Source organism: Myiozetetes cayanensis, unplaced genomic scaffold (assembly GCF_022539395.1).
Source record: "Myiozetetes cayanensis isolate MyiCay16 unplaced genomic scaffold, myiCay2020 scf3, whole genome shotgun sequence".
Classification (NCBI taxonomy): domain Eukaryota; kingdom Metazoa; phylum Chordata; class Aves; order Passeriformes; family Tyrannidae; genus Myiozetetes; species Myiozetetes cayanensis.
In genome coordinates this window covers 51,693,489-51,719,641 of record NW_026087521.1, presented here as the reverse complement: position 1 = coordinate 51,719,641, position 26,153 = coordinate 51,693,489, and the positions used below count along the sequence as shown (strand labels likewise).

The window sequence follows — 26,153 nt, the reverse complement described above, 5'->3', positions numbered from 1 at the left end:
TGAATGTGTGTGTGAGCTGCTGCAGGTAACAGGCCTGGAGTGGAGGCTCTGGGTGCATGGGAGGGAGCTGTTGCAAGGAGCAGGGTGGGTGCCCTGTCTGTTCTATGCTCCCATGCAGCATATTTGGCATGAGACCAGGAAAAATTCCTGGCCCATATGTGATGTCACTGTGAAGACCCCCATCCCCTCAGGGTCACTGTGATGCCTCTGCTGTCTTGTGCTAGCCTTGCTGCTCTATTTACTGCAACAACTGGCTTTCACCAATCTGGCTATGAACAGCAGGACCACAAGCTATTGGAGTGATGCCCTGACTCAAACCAAGCACACCTCCAGTATTTCTGGATGCTGCATACATCCTCAGCAACCCAGCGGTGCCAGTTTGGAGTGCCCTCAAACATGCTACCCTGCAGGTAGGGCAGGAAAGGGCATGGATCCTTGTATAATAGCTCACTGCTGTCTCTTAGTGGAAGGACTCAGAGCCTAAGGAATCACATAGGTCCTGGAGTAGTAATCACTTCACGAGGTGACTGGCAGCCATTTGTCCTGTGTAGGATACCTCCAGGTCTGCAAACTCGTGTGGAGCACAAACATTGGCATTCAAGCATCCTTCAACATTCTCTCGCCTTCCAGTCAACCTTGCCCTGGGCGCCATCTGAGAGAGGTTCCCTCACTGGCAGTGAGACCTCTCTCCAAGTAGGACAAGCAGCCACTCCAGCATGAAAATTCTGGAGGTTAAGCCACCACTCCTGTGAGAGGAAGGGACTGCCCTTGCGTGACCTTCCCAGACATGGTGTCTCTGACAGTCATGTGTTGTTATCTGAAGTCATTAATCTGCAAGATGTAAAAGGACAGGGCAGCCCCTGTGATCAGGATTTCTGCAAATCAATCAGAAGCAGATGCTGTTACAGTGGGTGGTTCAAATACAACAGTCCCAATCTAGTGTAGGGTAGAAGCAGAGGAAAGGTGTGGGGAAGCTGTTTCAGGTGAACCAAGAGTGAAGTGCTGAGGCAGCACAGGCTAATGGGGACACTTCAGCCCCTCAAAGCTATTCCTCTGGTCAATGCATGCCTGGATTCAGCAACAGGAGTAGTCCCAGGCTGGGCAGGGTACTATGTTTCTACATGGGTATTTCTACCTTCCTTCCATCCTCCACCTGCAAGGCAATGGCACAGCTCAGCCTTGCTGGGAAGGGACCCTCCTCCCGGCCAGCTCACCCACCTACATTTCAAGCTAACATCTGACATGCATTTTGACACAGCCCTGCCTCCCCTCTCTTTTCCCCACTACCTTGCCTTGTTTAGAGCCTGTTTTTTTCTTCCATTGCCAAAACACAATGACTGTTATAATTAACAGATTATCTCAGTGCGACAGCTGCAGTCCTTTGAAAATTAGGTTGAATAACAGGATCCTGCCGTATGGTAATTTCTTTTCATCTCTCAAATATTTTCTCTCTCTCGTTCTCCTTTCTACCTCATTTCTATTTTTCTTTCTTTCTTTTCTCTCTCCCCCCACCTACTTTTCACCAGCTCCCTGACTGCATGAGTGATATCTTTGGGGTGGGACAGGCTGAAGGGCTCTCTCTACCTTCATCAGCTGTTTTCATTCCTCTTCTTTTATTATCACACCTCACAGAGAGGCAATGTTTGCAAGTAGGTTCATAAACACTTCAGGAAAATACGGGGCTGTCAGAGGCTATGGTCAGGGATCCTCTCTGAAGCCCCACTGGCTCAGAAAAGGAGCCTGGGGAATTGCATGGGAAGGGGAGAAACTGATGCAGTAGCCTGAACCACTGCTTGCAACTTTCCCACAGGGAGCTGAGTGCAATGGTGCAGCTGAGTGGTTTGCACTGAGCTAGCCAGGGTGCTCTACCCACCCACCTACCCGTCCGCCTTCTTGCTGACTCAGTACCTGCCCCTGACTCACCACTTGCTCACTGAATGGGGACTGGCAGTACTTATACGGCATCCTTGCCTCTCACGAAGGCAATAGCTCTGCCGCTTACCACCCCCTTCCCCCATTATCCACCTACATCTGTCTCTCTACCGACTCAGTCAAACCTAGCTAGCCAGAAAAGCAGCTTGCTGGAAATTTGGGGGTTCAAAACCAAAATAAGAACTGTTCCCAGCTGGACCCAAACTAAAGGCTCTGGGAATCTCCTCCTCCAGGACTGGAGATCCCGTGGCTCCAGATGTAAACTGGACTGATCCATTCACAGAAGCGGCTGGACTCCTCGGCCTCTGCTTGGGCAGATATGCTAGCACACAGAGCTTCAGGCTGTGAGAATGACCAGCCAGACGTGTGGGATGGGTCTGTTGGGGTGGTGTCCTGGATTAGGCAACTGAAAAGTTTCAAGTTCAACATGTTCTGGACTCAAGAAGTCTGCAACATGTTGTCGGCTGCACCAGGAGCATTAGTTAATTATTTTCAATGCCTGCCTTGAAATCAGGCAAAATGCCTTGATCCTGACTGCTCATTTCAACCATGTCTGTAACCTATACAACATTGTCTGTTACACTTAGACACTGCATTTTCCTTTTGAGAAACAGGGCAGAGTTTCTCCACACCACTCATCCATCGCAGCCTAACCCACCTCTGCAGAAGCTAGGTCCAGTTGGGTCCTGGGCCTCCTCCTGCCTCCTCATCACAGCCATTTCCTCTCCTCCCATGGAGTTCCACCTCATTTATTTCCCTAATCCTGACTCAGTAGAACAGACACTCTCTGTCACCATTATTGTGCCAAAAGCCAAGTAGTTTTTTAACAAGCGCTCATCCGTTCCACTGTATTTCAGCAGTCTCCAGTAATGCTCCTCCTCGTCGTCCATGATCTCTCTCTTTTCATCCTTCGCCATCCTCACCCCGCACTCTCTGTCTGCTTTCACTTCAGGCCCTGTGTTGGCTCATGGTACTTATAGCACATCTCCTCATTCATTCACTGTCACTTACCCAAATGTTACCTTCATTTATTAATTCTCCTTTTTTCTAGTAGCATCCCTCCTCTGAGTGCTTTGTACAGTCCTACTTACATATCCAATAATAGTATTTTCCCAATGAGTGAGTCATGTACCCCTTTGCTGACATTTAGAATTCTCCTTGTTCTTTGAAACACGTTTATTCATCCCCCCTCTCTACAATTATATATGTCTGCTCATGGTGTTGCATTTCCTACAGCAGCTGTGCAGCAAATAGATGATCCGTGCAAATAACCCAACAAAACAATTGTTCCTGCTGGTACCTTGACATCCTCCATTTTAATTATGTAGGCCAAAGCTAATTCTAACTATGATGTAATCAAAAATAGGGGACAGCTTAATTTTAAAAACACCCCACCCTTTCCTTTGTTCTTGCTCAGTCCAGGTTTCCATCTTTTTTCCCCACCTGTTCTCTGCTGTGACTCTTTCTCAATAGCAGAGTACATGGAGGCTGAATTTGCTACTGGGCCTCTGGTTTCATAGGTGCTGCAAATGTGTTCAGAGAGAAAAAAACTTTGCTCCAGACTGTTTCCAAGCTGAAAAGACCAAAAAATGAGGAGCGTTACACAGCTAATAGGGGCACATAAATGTCTTAACCACTAATTCAGGTAACATGCACTTCATGGCCAGGGAATGATGCCACATCCCCCCAAATCTCTCTCCAGGTAGCCTCAGCAAGCAATTCATCTGGCAGCCCTTTCCTTGTTCCTTACCGTGGCCCTATTCCTTCCCCCACAATGTTCTTTGCTTCTCTTCCAGTCCTTAGTCACCCTTGAATATGCCATATTTTATTTATTCCTTACTACTCCTCTTAATCTGCATAGGCCAAACCCTGAGTTTCAGAGTCACCCTGACTCATTTCCTACCCAGGAAAAGCAACGATTTATATCAGTGGGAAAGCCTGTGATGTCAGTCTGGACAGACTGATACTGCATGGGGACTCCCGCATGATTATTTCTTGTTCTCACTCATTCAGGTCTCCATTTAGCAACATACTTAAGCATGCACCCAACTGTAAACCCATGCAAGTCCCATTCAGCTTCTCAATTGCTTTCTTCTGCAACATCTGTGTTGATGGTTCCCACATCTTCCAAACATAACAGATTCTCCCTCTGTGCTTCCTCTTCCTAACCTCTCTGTTACCCAGTCACCAGCATCCTTTCTCTTGCTTTGAGTAATCCAGACTTTTCCTTTTTTTCCCCTTTGCTTGTTTGGATTTTCTTATTTTCACTGTGCCCGGGGACTCCAACTTGTAATTTCACCTCCCATTTCCTGAGGTTGCTATGTTGAATAAAACACTAACTTCCCCCTCTTTTCTCCAGTATTCTGAAATACAGAATTGGGCCACTGAGGAGAAAAGCTATTGGCCAGGACTGCTGTCTCTGATACTGAAACAGAGCTGGCAGTAATATTTACAGGCGACTTTGAAAGCTCCAAGGATGGCTTGTGGCCAAAAATGATGATATCCACCCCCTCTCTTTTTTAATGATGTCTTCCTATGACTCAGTCTGGTCCATAAGTCAAAATGAGATTTTTTTTTTTTTAACCATCCTCCCTTTAAGCAATGAGAACAAGAGCCTAAGAACAGAATGCTGTAGCATCATGGACAGGACGAGTTACGTCACAAGTAATGCAACTTGGGGTGTCCTTGGTGCCTTTAAAAGAAGCAGAACAAAAGGCATATGTCCTCTTTCCGGAGAAATGAGTTTTGGCAGAGCTAAACTGGCAACTGCCTGAGTTTTCTAAACTTAGTTTTATCTGTAAGCAAAGCAAGAAACACGCAGGAAGCAGAGACACCATGACCTCAGGGGCTCATGACTTCCCAGGCTCAGCAAGGAGCTACCGTGCCCTTTATTATACACCATTGTACGGAGGCAGAGCCTTGAATAAAGGGGACGGTGTAGGGGGAACTGTGACAGCTGTTTCAAAGTGGGGCTGTGGCGTACCAACGCAGCCTGCCCACACACTCGTACCTCTGCCTCCAGCTATACGGTCTGCAGCAACAAACAGCCATTCGAACGGTTGATAAACGAGCAGTTCAGCCGGAGACCACTTAATTTGCTCCTTGCCTTCTTTGTCTGCCCGTGGCAGGGAAAAATGCATGTTTGGAAATTGGCAGTGTTGTGCATAGCATTTCAGGGCTGGAGTTATACTGACTGTTACAGAAAAATAAAAAAATGGAGGAAAAAAATGGGGGGAAAAAACAAAAAACAAAAAACAAAAAACCACAAAAAAAAAAAAAAACAACAAAAAACCAACAACAACAAAAACAAACAAACAAACAAACAAACCCAACACAAACAGGAGAAGAAGGAGCAGCCTGAGAGCTGGGACGAAGGGTGGGCTGGGAGCAGGGGAGAGCCAGGCAAGGAAAAAGGGAGAGAAATGAGACAGAACTATATTCAAGAGTAGGTACTACGATGATGAGAACACTAAGAATATGATAGATAGGCAGAAAAGGAAGGCAAACAGACAGAGGTAGGTACAGAGAAAGAGACGAAGGAGGGGAGGAAGGGAGAAGGAAGAGAGAGAGCCAGAATTAATTTAGGAGGAATATACTGAAAACATAATCTTCCCAACAGAGGGAAAAAAGAGAGCGAGGGAGAAAATTAAACAAACAGTGACAGGAAACTGAGAAAGAATAACTTTTTTTTTTATGAGCTTGTTAACATTTGTGAAGTTAAGTAACCCTAAATTTATGCCATTAATTTGCATGTATTACTTTTTTTTTTCTCTGCTGCCAGTTTATAGTCTCTGTGAAACCTTTAAAAAGTGGCTTTTTTTCTCCTTTTCCCTTCGCCTGTGTTAATTAAGGCTTGTGATATATGTATATTTTTACACTGCTGCTGTGCTCCAGCATTTAATCATGGAATGGCCCTTTTTGCTTTTTCTCTGGGCTGCTCCTGCCTCATCCCTTTCCCACCATAGAAGCCTGAGGAGGCCTCTGGGTCCACCCATATGCACCTGTTTGTAAGCACGCTGAGAGCCAGGCTGAGCTCCCACAGACCCTCTCCCCATCTAACAAGGCATCTCTCTCAACAGGGAGGTGTGGGGAGGATCTTCAGCTGCCAAAGGGTTAACAGCTCCAGTGCACCGGGACATTCACATTGCCATGCTGAAGCACACTGTATTTACACATTAGCAATCACTGGGGAGCCATAAATCAGATTCTCAGGGGAAATCCAGCCAAAGAACAGAGTGAGATTCCTAATGAAGGTAGTAACAGCCAAAGCTGGGGGAGGCAGAAGTGATGGATACGCTCTAATCACCTGCTGGCATAAAAGGGGATGCAGGTCATCCGCCAGGGCTTTACTAGCACTTAGAAATATCCAAACTAGGATGCACATAGAAAGAGCTGCTGTAGAAATTGCAGGTCTGGCTTCCCCTCTACTTTGAGGGGACTGCCCCACACTGGTTCTTAGGGACAGTGTCCCTCCTCTCCTCCCAAGGACTCTTCTCTCTGGACAGACAGATCTCTCTCTTAAGCACATCACCGACTTTAGAAGTGCCCGAAGCCAACACAAAGCATAGCTGGTGGAGCCCTTTTGGCAGCTGTCCCAGCGAGCATATTTCTGAGCTCAGCTGGACAGGAGTCCTGGTCCTAAATGTGCTTTGATTGCTTTGCTCCTCTCGAAAGGCTCTGTTTCTCCCAGCTGTAAGCAGAGTTTGCTGAAGCAAGAAGCAGGTTGCTAAGCCTGGTTTGGATACTGTTTGGTCTCTAGTGGAGCTGACGGGACTCATCTTGTTAAAAGCCAGCTGAGCTGAGACCATGAACAGTGAAGATTGATTCAGACCTAAACATTCTCAATGGGAGATACTGCAACTGGAGGAGGGAATAAGGGGGATTGCTGGTCACAGCAGAGACAGTGTTCCCTCATGCCATATGGAGGAGGCTTGTGATCTCCTCTGGGCTCTGACAGGCATATGACAGGTCTCTGGAGGGTCTGTGCTGAACCTGAGTTGGGAAGGAGAGTTAGGGGAGATAGACCAGGCTTTGCACACTGTCATTTATTTTGCCATATGGGGGTGTTGAGCTCCAGAAAGGATATTCTGATTTACTCTCTGGCTTACCGTTGCTGTGGCAACGGGAGAAATACAGGCCAAACCAGGCTGCATCTGCAATGTGGTGGTAATAGGGAGTTTGGATTCCCATGTGTGTGTTTGTTTGTTTGTTTGGCTGTTTTGCAGGAGCCACATGGTGAAAAAGCACCATCATGATGAAAAGGGAACCAGGCCTGAATGGTGCCCAGACAAATACAGCCTCCTCTCATGCAACAGCCAAACAGCCATGCATGCAGTCATATTGACAGCACACAGTCTGATGAGCACCAGCACATACACGTGTCCCCTCCTCCCACCACAAATACACCTCTGGCACTGGGGGTCCCCTAGCTGCTTCTCCCTCTCCAGAATCCAAAGAAGTTGGATTTCTTACTTCATAGGTACAAAGCCTCTGTGCACCAGACGCTTTCTAGCTGGGGTCTGAAGTGCAACCAAGAGTCACAGGGCCCACCAGCTTGTGTCAGCAAGAGAATCTCCCCTGCCATTGGATCCACATATCCCAATTAGCTGTGATTCTAAGGGATCACAATCCTCCTATTGGTTACTGAATTAATAATCCTCCTGCAAATTCTCTTCCAGCATATCACAGTGACTGTTTCTTACACACCACCACCACCCTCCAGCTGATCAACAAAATAAACTCAGCCCTTTCTCAACAGTCATATTCATAGCTGGGAGAGATGGCCTTCATTCCCAACATCGGAGTGAGCCCTCAGGTCACAGAAAGTGGCCTGCTGCAGACGCCAACCTCCAACTGTGCGGACTCACCTTGAGTCTGCCAGCACAATTCCCACCCCAGAAAGCCAACTGTAGAGCCTCTTTCCCTCTGTCTCCTACAGCCTTCTGGAACCTGAGTACCCTCATCCTAAGCACTGGCATTTGGAGAAAGTCTCCATGTCCAGTGAATCCAAAATACTGGCCCCAGAGATCTTCTTTAGATCAGGTAGAAGGAAGGATGTGATTTTTCAACAGCCTCAAAGCTGCTCCCTGGAGAGCTGGAAGCACAGAATAGTCTTGTAGCAAGGCAAAGTTGCTATTCAGCCACATCACGATCTGTTCTTCCTTATCCCACAGCCCATAGCAGGCTGAAACTAGCAAGGATGCAGGGAAGGAGCGTCTGCTGTCAGGGCAAGTACAGGGTTTGTTCAGGTATAGAGAGTTTGGTGTTCATGGAAATCAGACTCCTAATTGGCTTCTGTGTTGCAACTTTTGTAATGGAGGGGAAAAGTTCATGGCAGGGATAGATGGAATTTTGTCAGTCTGGCAGGGTAAGATGCTTCTATGAGGATAGTGATCTGGGAGGAGACTCTGCCAACACAAGACAAGGAAAGACCTGTCCCTGAAAGGCAGGTGATGCCAATAACCCATTGGCTAATAGTGACATTGAGATTAAAAAAAAAAAAAAAAAAAAAAAAAAAGGATGGGGTGGGGGGAAACAAAGGCATTAAGATTGAACTGGAAAAGATGAAGCACTGAAGATGAGAGGCTCTGTAGGCATGAAAACTTCTACAGAACACTGTACAGAGAAGCAATGCCCAGCTCAATCCCAACAAGGATGGTCACAGGGCATGTGTGGTGGCTGCCGGTGGCTGCCACAGCGATACTGTGAATTTGCAGAGTGACTGTCCACCCAGGGTGTGCAGGAGAGGTGAGACAGGATACAGATTCACCCCCTTTGACTCCTGGCTGCCTTTTCTCCCATCATTCCTGAGAATCCATCTGGCCTCACTATTTTTACACCCATAGCAAAAAAAAAAAAAAAAAGCAGACGAGGAAATAAACACTTAATTTCTAACCTAATCAGCCCTTCTCTCACTAATTAGCACCCTCTGAGCACATCCACAGGCTGTGAGACATACTCTGGGGCTGATATGACCCCCAACCTGCAGTTGCATATGCTGAAGGGTCAGCAGAGCCAAGAGCAAGCCAGAGGTGGGGAGAGGCAGGGAGCAGAGCGACCCATTGTCATTTGTGTTTTTTCTCTCAAACCTGGGATGATGAAAAGGGGATGTCTCTCTTTTTTTGGCAGGATCCCTTGTGCATGTGTGTGTGTGCATGCGTGTGTGTGCTTTTCTGTGAGAGAAAGTGAATGTGTGTGTGTGCACGCATGTGTGCCAAGGAGGGGGAAAGCTGGGGAGGTTTGGAGGGAGGGGACTGGAACAAAATTCTGGCACTGAGCCCAAACCTGAAACACATGCCAATTTGTGCCTCTTGCTGGTGGTAATGAAGGGCTCCGTTCAGGACACACGGGACACTAATTAAGGGGCTTCAAAGGCGGCTTTCTGCAGAGTGCTCTCTAAAGGGGGGCTGAGGGGAGGAAGGAGCACAAGAGGGGGGTGTTCTCCACTCAATAGAAGACTTCTGGCTCCTAGGGCTGCTGGGGAAGGCACTTTTTCTTTCTCGCTGTCTCCCATAGCAACTCCTACCCGTGAGAGTTAAGAAGGTGCAAGCATCTGGCAGCTCCGGGCAAGCCCTCAACAGCCAGCAGACAAGGCAGGCTACAGTATGCAAAGGTGGACAAGCAGCACGGCAGAAAGAAGGAAAAGAAGATAAAGGTGGGCGGGGAGAAGGAGGGACTCGGTGTGATTTGTTTACAAAGGTAGCAACAACATTAAGAGGAAATGCCCTTAGTCTCCAGGGATTTGCGGGCATAAAGCTCTGGATCACCACAGATCAGAACTCCATGTCTGAATCTTGTCGATTGCATTCCATGGAGTTATTTCTCAAGAAAGACTGGATGAGGCAGACTTCGTGAATAGGACAGTGGGCAGGGCTGAGAATATGCCTCCAGTGTGTCAGTCTAGGCACAAGGGCTTAGCTGGGCACCAAAGACAAACAAGCACTGCTTGGGCACCCAAAGAACTCTAGCCCACTTCCAGGAGCTTCACAGACCTTGGCCATACAACCTCTAAGCATTGCACATTTAGTCATAGCTGTAGTGTTCCCATGTCAAAGGAAAGGATCCAAGCCACAGAATGGGTGATGTGACAACCACGGTCACCAAAGAAAGTCTCAGCTCAGCTCTGCTGCTTCCTACCTGGTACCCTAACCCCACACCTGCCTGCCTTCCCTCTGTGGAAGTGAGCATGAAACAGCAGCTATGGTGAAAAACAGGACTGTGTGAGATTGATTAAACGGGGACAGAGTGTGGGAGGAAAGAGAAGAATAAATTGGCAGGGAGAGCAACAGAGCGTTAGTGAGAGACAGGAAGAAAGGATGAGTGAGAAAGATGGTGAGGAAGAGAAAAGAGAAAACAGAGGGTTATCTATGGATTATATTCACTGGGCCATGCACCACACACACAGAGAAAGCAAGCAAAAGAAAAGAGAGGTGATATGAGCACATGAAAAGAAGTGAGAAGAGACTCACAAAGAGCAAAAGAATCAGACAGCTTGAGAGATGAGCAGTGCTTCACTGATCCTGCACGACAGCATGTTCCCTGCCATCACTCACCACCCCACAAGCTGCTGAAGTGCCCCAGAGCTCCCCTTAGCTTCAGATGGAGCTGTCTTCTCTACGCCAGGCAGTCTAAGCAACACATATGGGTCACGTGGACACAGCTCTTTGGGAATCAGGACCAGTCCTGCCATGGTGAACCATGGGTACACAAATTTTAAACAAGGTGAAGCAGAAGGCTATCTGAACTCACCTTTCAGTACTCCTCTAGTGCTTCTCCACAACTGTCCAGGCCTGTAGTTTTTTAACCTTTCTGCCCTCTTCCTGTTTGCTGTCCTCCTGTGCACCAGCCCACATTTAACTGCTTATTCCAGACGGCCTGCTCCGTGTCTCCCATGTTCAGTGTCACCCAGCCAAAAGCATGGCCACCTGCAGCCCGGAGCAGTTCAGCAGGGCTGTGCCTACCACTGGTGACAAGCAGTGAGAAGGCTCACCCTGGAAGAAGCACCTGGGGCAAAACTGACTGAGGTGTGACTGAGGCCAAGGACTGCCCAGAGCAAGGAGAACAGTGCAAGGCACTTCTTAACAGCAGCTCTTTGTCAACAGTCTTCTCATGCATACCCAGCAATTCCTTACTGCTGCCCGACTGTGAATCTTGCCGCCCAGCCCACGCAGTTTCTGAGAAGAGGTGGTCAGATTCCTGGACAGACAAGAGTCAAAAGGGGTTTGGATGCAGAAACACATTATGGTGCTGGAATCAGCCCCACAGCAGGTCTTGCACATGCCTGGGCTGAGGAACACCTGGGGTCTGCTAGGATCTGCAGAGAAAAGGGACCAGCAGTCTCAGATGCAATTGCAAGACGTGGCCTTGGAAGAGCTTATCTCCATCACTGACCCTTGCCTCATCCAAGAGTAACAACCACAGCACAGTCCAGACAAGTCCAGGACACTCATGATTCCTGCCTCCTTCTATTCCACAGTCCAACAAACACTTCCCATGAGCTGCTGAATCTTTGCTAAGAAAGCCACCAAATATACAAATATACAAATCAACCGTGAGAACAGAGCTGATTACCAGCCTCTTCTGACCATGGGGGAAATAACAGCCAAGACTTTCAGGTTCACAGAAAGATACCAACCATAGTTTCCACGGAGAGAGGAAACAGGATACACTACACAGTTTCCCCTTTCCTCTCCCAGTTCTTCCTTCTCCCCCTACCTCCCATCTTTCTGCCCTGTGCAATGCAAATTGGACACCATGCCAAGGATAGATAAACAGGCAACTAGTGAATCACTATTATTAAGTTTGAACTGATTATTAAAAAAAAAAAAAAGAAAAAGAAAAAAGAGGGAGAGAAAATCAAAGCTGGGATTACAGGCTTAGCAAGCATGAGTGCATATTCAGCCTACACTGTTCCCTTTGTGACTCTGTCACACCGGTAGACTGCTAAGAGAGTTATACCATTACTAACATGACAGCATTGTCCTATACAGCCTGGATTAGAAATCCCAGTGGCTGTGTGGAGGGGAAAAGTCCCTTGGCAGTGGTAGGCACTTGGCCTTCCACTCGCAGCATGCTGGCCAGGCAGGGAGAAGTATTCAATTATCAGACAGGCTCTGCCTCTTCCTAGGCCAGCTTTCTTTCATTGTCTGACTGCTTTCTCCCTGGCCAGTGATGCTTGTGAAGTCTGTCACGCAAGAGAAACTCAAGATGGTCAAGATAATTCCTGAATCAGGCAGAATTCTCACAGCTAAACCCCTCCTCCTCCTCACAAATACAGTTGTCTCCAAGTATGGGTAGGATGCTCAGTCTTAAAGGCAGTGAATATCTCATTCACCAACACAGGACCTCCAGTTTTCCAGGCCTGGAAAACTGGATCTCCCTGTTGTCTGCTGGACTAGGAAGATCAGTCAGTTGTGATTCCTTAGCATTTCTCTGGCCTAAAAATCATCCTATTGAGCTGAGACTGATTGCCCTCATTACTTCCACTTCTTAAGCAAGACCACACCAGTTTTTAAACACATCAAAAGACATGTATGTTGCTCTGATGCATTTTTCAAACACTTCCTTTTCCAAGTAGTCCCCATATAAACACCACCAAAAACATCACAATCAGATAATCAGGCACACTCTCATCCACTCACACCCTTTGTGATGTCCTTGGGGACTGTATTTCCTCATTGGGACAGTGCTGTTACAGTGTGTCTGTGAGCTGGCACAGATTGACAAGAAAAAGGCAGTTGGCAATAATAAAGGCATCACTCCCGCCAGGATGCAGAATGAGGAAAGGTCATTGAGTAACATGGTCCCTCATTGCCCTGGCAGCATCCAGAACTCCTTCTGATGTAGCCACCAGTGCTGGGTGCCCAGCTTTGGTATCACAGAGGGAAAATGAATTGGATGCTGTGTGAATTGGCTGTGTCAGTCCCTGGGTCTTCAGAGAAGGAAAGAGGAGCTAGATTTGGAGTGAGAAAGGCAGTGAGCTGAGAGGAGGAGAGAATTGGGCGTGCAGTGCCTGGAGGGTGAGGGTCAGGACCAAGAGCAGCAGAAGGAGCTGCCTAGGACAGCTGCTCACCCAGATGGTCCCCAGTCTGTAGCCTTCAGATCTTGCCTTCGCTCCAGCCTTGTAGCTGGTGCTTGTGGCCTCATCTCCCCACATCTCTGTTCTGAAGCCAGTAAAGACACTGGTGGGGTAGGCTCTGTACCACTACAGGAACACGAGCAGGGGTCATACTTCATTCACAGTACCCTGGCACTATTTCATCTGTCCCAACCCAAAGAGATAAGGGAAGAAACATGCTTTTTCTTTCTAGAGCTGCCCCAGGGCTAGGATACAATATTTTATGGCCCAGTTCTTAGCCCATTTGCATTTTGTATTTCTGCTTCAACTGCTGTTTGTTTCCGTGCATTTGGGATGCCTAATGATTTTCAAAGCACTGTTTATTTTAATCCCTCTAATTTATTAATACATTGGTTGGCCTCGAAGTGCTTGGGAAAGAAGGGTAAGGAAGTTGTAACCAGTGCTTTGAATAAGGCATCAAACTGTCATATGATCACATCAAAGCAATAGCAAGCAGCTCACTTTGTTGGCTATATCATAATACAGCCACATAGATCCTCCAGCTTGGTGTCAGGTTTCCTCATACATGTCACCCTGCAACACTACCAGGCTCACCAGCTCCAAGGATGAAGCACAAAATAGCAATGCCCAGAGGCAGCTCCCTATGAAAAGTCTACCCCTTCTCACCCTCCACACGATGTGAAAATGTAACATGCCACGGTGGTGCACATAATGTAAACCATGCTGACATCCACGTGGATTTGCAGGCAATGTTGTAATCTTCCCATAAATCACAGGTGCACTCAGCCTTCACCCTCCACTATATTCTCTTCAGCCCAGTGTTCTGTAGCAAAGGTGCAGTTTCACACACAAGACAGTTCCTGAAAAAACAGTGAGCGTAAACACCGCTAATCATGCAAATGAGAGGACTTGGAATCTCTGCTAGTCACTCCCAACAGGAACATGTCAGGTTTCCTCATTCCCAGAAAGCAACGGGCAGGTCCTGAAAATCCTAGGGGCTACCCTCAAATAACTTTTCCCATCTCCAAGCAAGCTGTGAGTGTGCCCCATCCTGTGTTTATGAACCTGTCCTCATCTAGGTCAAGGTCTAAAGACCACAGTCTTTTGTAGCTGACAACTTCATCACGTCCTTACTGCTGCAAAGCCCATGTGCTCTCAGCAATCCCACTGAGCTGAAGATCCCCTTTCTCCCATCTCACACTGATCTGTCAGCAATGAACACATTAGTCATGGACTAGCATTTGCCAGGGACACACAACTCTCAGAAAACAGAAGCCTCTCTCTTATGTAGTGGCAGGGCTTGTTGCAAGTGTACATCTTATGCTAAAGGGCTGAGGTGATTCCACAAACAGCTCTGTGAAAGCAGCCTGAAGTTGCTGCTGGTTGTCATGATGAGTTAGTTGTGCTAGATGTCCTCCAGAAGCACAGTTCTGCCTGGGAATAGACAATGACTACTGTTTAGAGGGGGTGAATACATCCTGCCTGAATGAGCTTATTACACCAGTCAGCACGGCTGTCTGGCAAGGGGGGGGATACCTGCACCAGTGTTCTCTTTGCATTGGTGGATAGATTGACAGAAAGGGAGATGCCTCAAGAAAGGTGATGGTGGGATAGAAGCTCTTTCACCCAGCATGTGGAAAAGACAAAAACATTTTTGCAGAGCCAGTTGCAAAGTGGAGGGGCTCTCTTTGCTGACACACTCCGGTTCTGTCAGTGCTGATGCAAAAGTGTGCCCCAGCCTTGCTGTGCACCCTCAACAGGCCGGCCCCTGCAAGCCCAGCAGCTCACATGCTGCACATTTGAGGACAAGTATATCCCTGGCAGTGCCAGGTCAGGCACTTTCCTGGGATAAGGGGTCACAGCAATAGATTTACTCCCCTCCCCACCACAGATTAGGCCCACACCTCCAAGGGTTGCTCCAGTTCCTGCATGAACACTACTGCTGATCACTCACTGCACATTGCTGTAGCCCCACTCACCATATTAATATTTTTGCTTCTGTGCTTAACTTAAAGCCCCCCCTTCCCTCCAAGCTGCATCTCCCAGCTGATGAGTGGGAGCCAAGGGACAAGGCCAACTTCCACAGTGCCTGCTGGCTCCCCACCACTTCGAGGGGTGCCAGCCTGCCAGCGGAGCATCTCCCCTTCCTGACTTCCTTCCCTGACTCCCTGCACTCCCACCACATCTTGCCAGCACAGGAGGGGCCCCCTGGGGAGGCACAGAGACTGCTCAGCCTCTTTCCTAGCTGTTTTAATTCTACCATTTCCTCCTCCCTCTTTGTGGACCCCCTGGTGGCATCTACCCACTCACTGGGAGGGACACCAGAGACATTGTGTCTGCCCTGCCCCTAGTACTCAATACCTGATACCTTGTTTTGAGGGCACTGTCAAACACTTCAGCAGCATTTCCCACCCAGCCAGCCCCCCAGAGTAAACAGGCAGTGATCCATACTGTGCAGAAAGAAAAGGGATAGCATGAATCCCATCTCCCTGTCCTATGTTGTAGACAGGGCATTACCTTCATCCTGTAATGCAAGGGTAAATCTGCCCTTGGCTTGATTGTGGGTATAGTTGATAAAGTCAGGTCCTGTCCTGGCAAGGCACTGTGCTCTCCTTTCTGCCACCATCCCTGAGGCAGGGAGCTCCCTGCTTTAACAAAGCCTGATCTCCCAGAGAACTCTGCTGGATGGTAGAGGAGGTAGGGATCTTCAAAACAGGATTTGAATTGAGTCCTCAGCTTGTTGATGTACCACTTAGGGAGAAGGCCAGGGTGAATGAACCCTGATCTTTGCTCTCGAAAAGATTCACCAACAAGTGATGAGGACGTTGGAGAGAAATAATAAGGGGAACAACAGACAAATCATCTCTTGGAGCATTCCCAAGACAAGCATAACCGGCTCATCTACTTAAGGCCATAACCCTTCTCATTCTCCCTGGAGGTCTCTTGGTGTCTTTTCTTCTTTTGCCTACCTGATCCCTCAGCAAAGAGCACAGCCTCAGCAACCCACTCACAGCAGGAAAGTCCAAGAGAGGCCAAACCCTCCACAACCATGCCTTTCTTATTTAAGAGCACAGGCAAGGGCTGTCTGGTCCCAGGATGCTTTCTCCAGCAGTGACAAACATGGAGGCTTGGGAAAAAGAAACAGAACTTGGCCCATCTAGACATGCCTCCCCAGGTCTCACAGACAAATTGAAAATGGTGGATTTTATGAGTTTGCCAAAATTAACTATGAATTTATAAAACCATACAAAATTAATCCTTGAGGATCTTGATCTGTATTCACTTTACCTGCCCTTCATAGTTACACGCCAGGTGAATTTCTGGGGGGAAGAAAGGGGACCGTAAAAGGCCTATACAGTAAGGAAGAGATTGTTTTGCAGTCCTCCCAGTGTGGTGTCTCTGTAGGCAGGGAGGAGGGCAGGTCTTTCTTCCCTGTGCTCCTCAGCAGGACTGAACAGTAATGACCCTGCTGAGTCAAGCCAGTAGCACTTGGGTGAGGCATAGGGGTCCTGGTGTAAGAGCATGGCAGAGCATTCTTCCAGAATGAAGAGACCATTCCCACATTAGCTCATGTTCAATGTGTCCGTAAAACCGGTTAGAGCAAACAGCTTATTGTGAAGGTTCACGTGTGACGTGACCCACAGTGGACCCTGGGATTTGTCCCCAGCCCATGACTGTGCCAGCTGACCCACAGGGTGTGCGTGTGTGCTGCCTGGCTGCCAGAGCGCCTGCCCACTGGGGAACTTTCCATCTAAACCAGCTGACAGCTGCTCTCCTGAGTTTCCTGGACACCAATAATGTTTTCCCTTTTCTAATCTCCCTGATGTAAATCCATTCACAACGAGTGCCTAGAGACTTTTAATTCCATCGGCATTAAACTCACTAAAACCTCTATTACCAAAAGCTTTTAGGATTTTCCCCAGAATCTACAAGTCAGGTTCATAACATGACAGAACTCCACCTCTCTAGGGTGTCTGAGAAATTAATTCATGCTTTGTAAATGCCAGGATAGCTGGTCATCAAAGTATCCCCCTTCCCATCAGTGCACTCCAGTTGCTGGTACAACACAGCCCTTTCCAGGTGCTGAGCTGTCTTTGAAACACCCACAGCAGTCTCAGAAGAGCCCCCACTGTGTAACAGGTGAGAGCAGATCATCTGCCACAGCAAAGCAGTACCAGAGTTTCACAGATGTTGTACTAAGAGAGGAAATGGTTTATTGCAATGGTTCCTTCCTTGCTGCATTCGTGGAGCTAGCACATGCATCACACCACCAGTGTTCCTCAGTACCATAATAAGTGAGAAGATAGTGTGGTCTCATCTCAGTGCTGCATGCAGGCAGGTAACTGTAAAAGCACAGGGATTATCCCTCTACACCTCATCAGAGAAGGTGGCTGGTTGCCGAGACAAGGTGGTGGTGGAGGGGGTCAGACAGCTGTGAGTCAGTGTGTGAGGTTTCTAAATGCTATTATACTCCAGAGACAGTGTGTTTATCCTTTGACCCTAGAGGTTCATTGGCTGCTGTTATAGAGCAGAGAGATGCAATCATCGTCTTTCAATCCCGAAGGTCTTTTTAGGTGCTATAATAGAGTAGTGATGATCAAGTCATCTCCAAAGCCTCGGGGTTGCTGGCACGCAGCATGGGTGACGTCAGTGTCTCTCAGCCCCCACAGTCCCCAGCTCCTGGATTCCAGGAGAGGTGTTGAAGGTGTTGCTTCCACCCCAGAGGTTTGCAGGGGCTGTGGTGATGTCAGATTTGAAGCACTGCCAAAGTTCCCTCTGACCTCACAGCAACTTTGAACCACATGGAAAGGTGTTATATTGACCCCAGGTCTCTTAGCACTGGGACACAAGCCTGACTGCTCCCACTCTATCCACATCAGCTGCAGTGGGTGTAGCTCCAAGCTACCCACCAAAACAAATCACAGCTCTAAGAAAACAAGAATGCTCAGAGATCCAGCAAAGAGCAACATGCGAAGACAATCCTCAGTGTTTGTTTTCCTGGCTTAAAAACATTTCCAAGTGCAAGAAGTCACTGCTCACACCTCGTGGGCTGTCCAGGAAACAGGCATCCTTACAAAGAGTCTGGGATTTGTGTATAGCTACACACACAAAATAGCTAGAAATTAAACAGGCTCAGTTAGCCAAGCTGTTGAAGACTTCAACACCCTATATCATGAACTCAGTAAAAAAAACCTAAAACTGGGACCATGCTCCTGGGTAGGGAAAATGTTGGACAGGGAGGCAGGTGTTTGTATACTCAGGTTCTTACACTGAAGAAAGAAGGAAATAATCAGACAAGGTTTCAGAGCTTCTATAGGCTCAGAGATTTCCCTTCCTCCTTAAGCTCCAGCAGATTTTTAATTCTGGGCTCCAGCTTGGCCTGGCAATTGGAAAGTCTGCGATACCTTGTCATCCTGGTGATGTTTCCAGCATCCATAACTCAGGTGGAAGATGGAAGCATGGGAAATCTCCCAGGAATGTCTGGGAACTTTGCAGATTAGGTTTCTGATCTCATGCAATTTCAAGAGTTTAGGTAGGTTTGCACCTTTTCTGTGGGAGGGTGTGGGGTTTGGTTTTCACCAGAACTGAGTTCAAACTCAACATGATAATGCCACCTTATGTTAGAAGGAAATCTGAGCCCATTCTTCCCTGACCTTGAGGATGCTCTTGAACACATGTGATGTTACAAAGAGCTAAGACATGAACAGAATATCACTGCTCGTGTCCCAGCAGGTAAGGTGTACACTGGGGAAAAACCATTCCAGGTCAGAGAAATGTCTGCACTGCCTCTCAGGAAAAACCTCACCAGATTTTTTGGGGAAGAAAATGGAAAAACATCAAAGCAGACAAATGAGGGACAAGATGATCCTATTTTACTTTTCTCATTTGCTGCTATGATTTGCAGGTCAATATAGGCTCTGAAGAGTGAACCTGAAGGTTCAGGCTCCAAAATGGGCTCATCCTTACTTAACGCTCATTGGTGTGTTCTTGTTCTCCAGAAAGCACACAGGTCCCTTGTGAACCTTTCTAAATTACTGGACTGGGCAAATTCAAATGACTTGGAGCTCTGCAGTGCAACCCTGAGAACCTGAATCCCAGGCATTTTAATTTCAGTGTGCATTCCTTCACTCCTATGTGATGAGGAAAGGACAGACAGATATCCTCATATGTCTCATAATTTTATTTCCTCCCAACATCCGCTTCCAGTCCGATGTCTGACACTGACAACCCTTCTCCTCCATGTCTTCACCTGGGGATGTTCACAGGCTTTCTGTCTCACCTCAGAGGCCCTTCAATTCTCCAGCATCTCTTCAGAAACAGGCTGACCCAAGTTCAGCATGCAATTCCAAATGAGGCAGCATTGCAGGTGTATCAAGAGCCTCACAGCTCTTCCAGAGCACTCTCTACGCACTGCCTTTGCATCCAAACAGCTAATTTGCCACTCAAGGGCAATACAGCATGGGGCACAGCTACAAAGAGCTCCCTGACATTCACCCTCACTTTCATTTGGCTGATACCCTTGTTTCAGGACCTTTTGGGTATCTAAAGAGTTTTGAGTCTGGCCCTGCAACACGCATTACTTTGAACATACGGTTCAGTGGTCGGTTTCATTGACCAGAGCACAACGCATTCATTTAACTTAATTCTCTTTCCCAGGCATTTCTCACAGCCCTTTCCATCCACAGACAACTTAATAACTTTGTCTCATCTGCTGATTTTCATACAGCATATCTCTCCTCCCACCTTTCCAAGTCATTAAACAATAAGGTAAATCACAAGGGATTTAGAAGAGAAACTGGAGGCCACATTAACCTTTTGCCATGGTGAAACTTGACTGTTTAATCCCCTCATTCTTTCAGTCTCCTACTCAGTTTTTGATCTATGTCAATATTTTGTCTCTCACTGACTACTTAGCTTCTTTAGTAGCTCTTGCACAGGATCTTTCAAAAGCCTTTTGAAAGTCTAAATATCTTATATCAATTGGTTCTCCTTTATCCGCTGCTTTATTGGCACATTCAAAAAGTTGTAGGAGATTAACATGATGCAGTTTTCTCCTGCTGAACCCATGCTGGATAGGCCCTATCAGGCCACAATCTTCCAGATGTCTTCAAGCACTGCTTTTTAATTATCATTCCTACCAGTTTACCAGATACAGATGCAAAGCTTACTGATCTTTAATTCCCCGGATCATCACTGAAGCCTTTTTTTAAATATAGGTACAACATTTGGTCTTCTCCAATTCCCCGAATCAGTAGCTTTTTTTTCACAAGAGATTGCATATTTTTGTTAGCAGCTCAATCACTTAAGCTCCTTCCAAAATCTCGGATTTAACCATCTGGACTTGATAACTTATTGTTCAGTGAAAGGGGGGGGGAGGTTTTGTGGTGTTTTTTTTCAGTAGGTTTTGGGTTTTTTTATGACTGGCTTTGTCCCAGCACCCATTATTCTACCAGCATGTTTTTCAACAGATCCTCATATAAGCAGATATAGGAAAAGAATCTCACAAACACTCTTGCTAGGGACAGCTGATACAAGAGAAATCATAAGAGAATTCAGCTCCCCAGCAACATCCTAAAAATGGAGATACTGAGTCACTTTAAACACAGGAGGTGACTGGAATTGATCAATGCGAGTTTTCTTGGATAACTTCCACCCTGTTCTGACCAACCAGGCTAGTTTTGCTCATTTGTTTGGGTCTCTTGCTGAATAGTGATTTCTGTCTTGACCCCAGAAGATTCAGGGCAGGAACAGTGCTAGCTTGATTATATACAGTCTAAGGTGCAATAAAAAGAAAGTGACCTCAGTGCTGGGGGATGCATGAACCTGGGAGGAGATGAAACCCAGCGAGGATGAAAAGAAGTAAATCAGAAGGTGAGCAGAACAATGCTGGGCCGTTAGCTCTGGTGATTGCCTTTTAACTGAATCAGCCACAAGACATGAAATGTAATGGGAAATGCTGGGCAACTCAAATAAGTAGCCCCATTATATGAGTGTTTTTCCTCTTTGTGCCCGAGTGGTTCTTGATAGCTTTCGCCGTGCTGGCTGGCTGTAAAAGGCATCAGAGTTAAAATCGGGGTACGGCCCAATGGGCCTGATATGCCACTAACTTCAAGCCACACAGACCATTGGTCCTACCACAGGGAGTCAGTGGGGAAGCTGAGTGAGAAGCACCCAGTGATTTATGTCTCAGTGAAGACACCACAGGGAACACGCAATCTATTGTGAGTACATGTTCACCTGTCAACCCATCTGCAAGCCAATACTGGCATTCCAGCTCCTGGAAACCACCACACCCCCATCAAAAGTGACTCTGAGAACATCTGTATGAAATCTACCCACCCTGTGACAGACCTGGCATACCTACCTTATCTGATGGATATGTACTCAAGTATATTTAATAAAAGAGGAAGAGAAACATCCACAAATCCCTCTTATCTAAATTGCTGCTGTTCAGTTCTCACAGGACATGTTGATGGGGCAGTTATAGAAAAAATGCTGCCTCGTGTAGCTTGTTGAATTCATTTCCTGCAGACATTGCCTATGTGAGGTAATGTGGCCAAAAGTTTTTCTGGGGAGCCATTTAAAAGCAGGTCTGTGGCTCTCTCTAAGGCCTCACCAACATCCCTCCAATATAGAGCAAGGCAATTCTCAGCCACGCTGGGCAGCACACTCACTTCCTCTGGTTCCACTGGGCGAGGGCCAGGAGGACAGAGGATATGGGGATGGGTTTCTCAGCCATGCACCCTCCTCCCTATCAGGAGCAGAGGAACATGCACGGGAGAAAGCACCTCAAAGCAGAACAATCTCAGGCTGGCTATTCCCTGGATTAAAAAGGAGGATGGAAGATGAGCAGTTCACTGTGAAGAGCTGGTCCTTCTGCCACAGCATTTCAGATTACATCCCTGACCAGTAAAAACATGATCAGGTCAAACTCTAGTCTGTACTATCAATATAAAGACTTCCACACCACATTGCCACTGCATGGACATGTACTGCTCTCTTTCTGCCTCCCTCAGCACCCCTCTCTTCCTTTGATGCTTCTGCCCTATTTTTCCTCAGGTCTTCCCTCTTTCTCAGAGAGTTCATCCTCTCCATACCTCTGTGTGTCTTGCAATCCCCTTTCTCTCTTCGACACCTGCCTCCATTGCCTGCAGGTCTCTACCTCCAAGAAGCAAGGCAGGATCACATTGGAAGAGGCACAGCAGGGATGAGACAGAGAAGGAACTCACAGGAGAAACAGATCTTCTTCATCCCCTAAGTTAGCCCAACACCACTCCCCAGCCTGTGACCTGGCCCCACACACCAGACACAGCACTACTGAAGATGCCTGTTTGGGTTGGGATGAAGCAACATGGACACTTGCACAGATGCTGTGCTACCACATGCAGGATAAACTAGGCAGGGAGGAAGCTCAAATCCCATCCAGTTCTCTTCTAGCAAGGCTTTATATCATCTCCCTCTCTTCACAGGCACTGGTGTGTCACGTGTGTGTATCTCAGGGCTGTCCTTGGCCAGTCAGTGGTGGCTGTGCAGAGGGTGCAAGGGGGAGGTGAAGTACTGGGTGCCAGGGATGGCCAGCTGCCAGTCATGGCCTGTACCAGGGACCCCTTGGTCCCCTGACACACACACACACACAGAGACACGCGGCGTGGCTGCTTGGGGAGGCCCAGCCAAGAAGCCTGTCCTTCACCACTGAATCTCTACTCTGTTTCCTAAGTGACAAGCCACAAACTCCCTTTCTCTTCCCAAACAGAGGCTTGAGTGAATCACTGCCTTGGTCCTGGCACACGGCCCCTTGGTCATTACGGATTCTCCTCCGGCATCCAGCCCGCTGCGAACGACAGCACTCAGCCATGTCAGCAGAGTCCACAGGCTGAACCTCCCTTTCCCCACAGCATCCCTCTGTGCAGCCTGAAGCACTGTGCATGCCTTCTCATCCCTCCTTCCCATCCCTCTCCTCTCCTCTCCCGCAGTGTTTAGGTCTACAGCCTGTCCTATGTAAAGGTAGGGGAAACTGAGGCACAGCATGGTGACGAGTGAGAGAGTTCACTACAATTAGGAGTCAGGAGTCCTTAGCAACCTGGTTTGGTAGACAGTGTCACCTCTTTACTTTAACCCCCAAAAGCTCATTTTGCTGGGCTTTAAAGTAAAACTGGCTCTGGATTGCTAAACCAAATCAACTAATTCTCCTCCTAATCACCAGAAACTTGTACACATCCACACACAGGCATTAGGGGAACCACTCCTCACCACCTTTCTGCCCTCAGACCCCCCAGCACAAACAAAATTACCTCTTTCAGCAAGACAAGCACTTGAGTGACAGATCTGGAAAAAGTCCCTGCAGCATAACAGGGTGTGCACTCATACTCCATCCCAATGAGCACCTGCTTCAAATGGGGCTGTCTCAGCTTCCACTCATGGTGCAGCCCCATTTTCTGCCAACATGATCCTATGAGGAATGATAACGCTTCTCCCAGGCCATGTGCACTGGCCATGGGGTTGTGGAGTGCTCAAGGCTGGAGAACAACATCCTCCTGCTGGGACAATGCTTTCCTCCCCTTCCTCTTTAGTGCAATGCCTGAAGTCCTCCAAGCCAGTGCCATCCTCTCGTCCCTGTACACAGGTTCTCCAGAGCAGAGGGTGAAACACAGCTCAAAAAACCATTGGGGGGAGCCAGTCAGAGATGTGGCCACCAGCCAGAGGACACACTTCTCTCCCTAGGATCTTCTTGGACTTGGGGTGATACTAAGAGAGATGAAGTTACAGGGAGATGGGTTTCTGCCTCACTGTGCATCACTTCTCGAGGCACCTGGAAGATCAGGGCTGTTGTTACTCCTGAGAGGGGAAAGCAGATGCCTGGTGTGGAACATGGCTTGCTCCCAGACTGTAATGTAACCCTCTTTGAAACTGGTGTGCCTGACAGGAGGGACTGAACCAGGCTGCCTGCAGTGTGCAATTACATTTGTCGGATTAGCCAGAGCACACACGATCCGGAGTGTGTGCCAGATGTGGCACACAAACAACACCAGAGCCAGCATCAAGCTAGAGTTGTACAGACAGATAATACCCAACACAACATAAACCTTGCCAGTACAGAGTTAAGCCAACATTGTTTTCTAAACAAATCTGAAACAACAGAGTGAATTCATACCGGATCAGCATTTTCTACCATGTAGCTGCAGCAGTTTTGACCCAGTACCAAGCTCCCTAGAGCTGGATTTATTGTCATGTCCACCCTGAGTCAGTGCCAAAGCCACGTCCTGAGAGGGCTAAGGAATTTAACCAACGCCAAATGACTTTGGAGGCTCCATATGGGAAGAGCTTGCTTTCTGCAAACTCCCCAACAACAAAACTGAGTGCGACTGCCTGGGCACGCTCCCTGCCAAGCTCCAGCCAAGAGAAAGAGTGACACATCAACAGTGCTACAGTCACTCCATCACCCTCAAGACACACGCGCGCGCACACACCGTAGGGTGAGAACCACCAGGGAAAAGATCACTTCACAGTATTGTCAGCTGGCAGCAGCATCCAGAAACAATCCCACTGGGGAAAGTCAGCCCTTCCTGAGACTGACCAAAGCCGGTCCTGCCCAGCATGGGAGTCACAAACGATGAAAAGTGAGGAAGGGGTGCTGAAAGAGAAAAAAGCAGGGCTCGGGGTACCCTGAAAGAGGAGGAGAAACACCTTAGTGCCACCAAAGAGAAGTTAAAAGGCAGTAGTTCTTGTGGAAGGGTAGATATTGTGGTGGTTGGACAGGGGGATTGAGAAACTGTAGATGGGGAGAACTGACAGCAGGGTCCTGTGGTTGCAGCAGGGAGATGCACTGAAACATGCCCTGAAAGACACCTTCCTTGCCAGCATCACCAGGTGGGGCCTGGGCAGGAGGAGAGCAACCCATCACCTCCTTCAGGGGACACCACACCAGCACCACTGCCAGGGTTGCACAGCAACACAGACTCTGCCAGTCCTCTTCCCCTCACAGAAAGGCAACAGCCCCCAAAATCTGACTCAGAAAACCCTGCTTTCTTCCAAACTCTGTGCAGAACCTGAAAGCACGGCCTGGCTGATTGCAAACTCCAAAACCTCCCCTCTAAAATCCACTCCTCTGAGATTGTCTGCTGCCTTGCTAGCAGCTCATTTCTTTAGGGTCTATTCTGGGGAAAGGCATCTCCAGGCACGTTCGTGCTCCTCGAGGACTGGCAGCATGTCTGGGCCTGCCCAGGCAATGGGAGAAACAGCTGCTCCCACTCCCCTCCCATTCCCACACCGCAGCAGATACAGCAGCACGAAGACATGGCATGGAAATAGTGCAGCTGATCTTCCTGCTTTCCCTGCAGAGGAGCTGAGGAAAGGGGCACTGAGGGCAGCCCCGGGCGGCAGGAGGCCCTTTCAGGTGCTCCCAAGAGCTTTGCGCCCCAAAATGGGTCAGGCTTAGCACAGGGCCCCTTCACTGCCTGTGCAGGGCACACGGCGTTCCCAGCTTATGAAACACACTGTCTCCAGTAGGAAAACATCCCTTCCAGCTGGGACGGAGCACCAGGGGACAGCAGATAAGCAGTGACAAAGAGCATGCCCATCACCCCAAAAGCTATGCCAGGCTGGGCTGGGTATTCAGAGGAGGTACCTGGCTAGGAAATGGAGGCCAGCATCTTCCGTGATGAACTGGGAACTGGGATACCCAAAATATCCATAAGATGAGAAGGGAGGGGGAATTCTTCCCTGCATGCCCCACTCCCAGTAGCATGATGCCCCCTCCTGCTCTGCTGCAAGCTGCAACCCCGAGGGGACCCAGGCCAGGATTGCAGAGCCCAGCCATGCTGCTGGCCAGGCTGCAGCAGAGTCAGCCAGGCTGCCCCTTCTCCCAAGAAATAGGGGAGGTGGAGGAAAATGACGAATGGAGAAGAGCAGACAGGTGTGTGTCAAGTGAGGGATGGGAAAGGGGCGGAATGCACTCGGGACTGCGTGCAGGGGACCCGCAGCGCTTCCCTCGGCTGCTCTGCAAACAACCCCTCCCTGCACACGCCTGCGGAGCCGCAAGAAAAGGGGCTCGGGAGGAGGGAACAGCTCTCCATTGTGGGGAGGGCGCTGATGAAAGCTTAGATTTTGTTCACAGCATAGCAGAAACCCCTGCCCTTCCCCTCCC

General features: G+C 48.3%; 1 long non-coding RNA gene across 1 annotated transcript in view; it reads right to left on the bottom strand.

Moving 5' to 3' along the window:
• The window catches only part of LOC126644909 (uncharacterized), a 44,396-nt gene that overhangs the window by 1,628 nt on the left and 16,615 nt on the right, over positions 1-26,153 (bottom strand). The gene's annotated exons all lie outside the window — the stretch shown is intronic.